The sequence below is a fragment of the Scyliorhinus torazame genome, unplaced genomic scaffold (genome assembly GCF_047496885.1).
Source record: "Scyliorhinus torazame isolate Kashiwa2021f unplaced genomic scaffold, sScyTor2.1 scaffold_968, whole genome shotgun sequence".
In the NCBI taxonomy this organism is placed as follows: Eukaryota; Metazoa; Chordata; class Chondrichthyes; order Carcharhiniformes; family Scyliorhinidae; genus Scyliorhinus; species Scyliorhinus torazame.
In genome coordinates, this window is record NW_027308695.1 from 30,001 (window position 1) to 31,674 (window position 1,674).

Sequence of the window (1,674 nt, forward strand, 5' to 3'; positions counted from 1 at the left end):
TTGCAACCAGCCGGCGTGCGGCGCCTGACTTCAATCAGGTTTCTGGGAACGCCCCGACATGTGCCTCTGTGCAACCCGTTAACCGTGACACATGCGACTGCAACCCAAGGGAACCAGGCACGGGAACGCCGCCGCCCCGCGTCGCCTGAAAACAGACTTGGGCACCCTGGCCTCCAGGTGTGCCCGAAAACAAGACAAGAGGTGCCCAGTCACAAAGGCTAAACCTCGACAGACATTTTATAATGTGTCTTCTACCATATATGTCTGTCTCTTCTTGAATTATTGTACAAGGATATATATATATATAATTGTGTCTTTGTTTTCTCGCCATTAAAAACTTTGTAAGTGTTTCTCTCTCGCCACAGAAAAAACACTTTGTCTGTTTTTTTTACAAGTATGTTTCTCACACAAGAGTTCACAGAAACACATTGTTTGTATCAGAGTTACCGCCGGCTCGGACTCTGACCGATTTTTAGGCCGGCAAATGAGTTCGAAAAGTCCGTCAAAATTGTTGCTAAAACCCCTTGAGGACTTCCGAGTGCTCATTGGTAAGGCCTTCGATTTGAAATCGGGACCGTACCTCAAAGTAGCACTTTCCTGGGTACTTTCAAAGTGCTACCGCTGCCAGAAAATGTTCTAAAAATCGTGTTCCCGAAAATCTCCGGGCACCCCGCCAACCCCTCGTGACGCCAAATGCAAATGGCAAATCGGCGGGAGGTCGCCCGGTAGTCCATCCGAGGAAGGCGCTCCAAATCCCCGCAAATCGACTTTTTCAAAACCTCATCGGCACTACCGAGGGCAAGTGGTTAACCAGCTGTCCGAGACACTCGACCACAAATGCAAGTGGCAGCTCGGCGGGACCAATCCACTCCACCTTAGCGGGAACACCCCCACTGTGTCCCCGGTACCACGGCTGGACACGACCTCATACACTTCCGAGGGCAAGTGATTAACTAACGGTAGGGTGCACTTTTCATATATGCACGTGCCCCATCGGCGGGACCAATCCACTCCTCCGTTCCGCTCTCCTGCAACCTTGGCCCCGGTAAAGCGGCGGCACAGGACCTCATAGACCTCCTGGAAGTCGCCAGAGGCTAAGTCCGACTGGTTTATGACTTGCCACTGCCTGGACCTGCCCCCACAGGCTAAGTCCGACTGGTTTATGACTTGCCACTGTCTCCACCTCCCTCCACAGGCTAAGTCCGACTGGTTTATGACTTGCCACTGTCTCCACCAGCCTCCACAGGCTAAGTCCGACTGGTTTATGATTTGCCACTGTCTCCACTGGTTCATGACTTGCCACTGCCTGGACCTGCCCCCACAGGCTAAGTCCGACTGGTTTATGACTTGCCACTGTCTCCACCTTCCCTCCACAGGCTAAGTGCGACTGGTTTATGACTTGCCACTGTCTCCACCAGCCTCCACAGGCTAAGTCCGACTGGTTTATGATTTGCCACTGTCTCCACTGGTTCATGACTTGCCACTGCCTGGACCTGCCTCCACAGGCTAAGTCCGACTGGTTTATGACTTGCCACTGTCTCCACCAGCCTCCACAGGACAAGTCCGACTGGTTTATGATTTGCCACTGTCTCCACTGGTTCATGACTTGCCACTGCCTGGAACTGCCTCCACAGGCTAAGTCCGACTGGTTTATGACTTGCCACTGTCTCCACC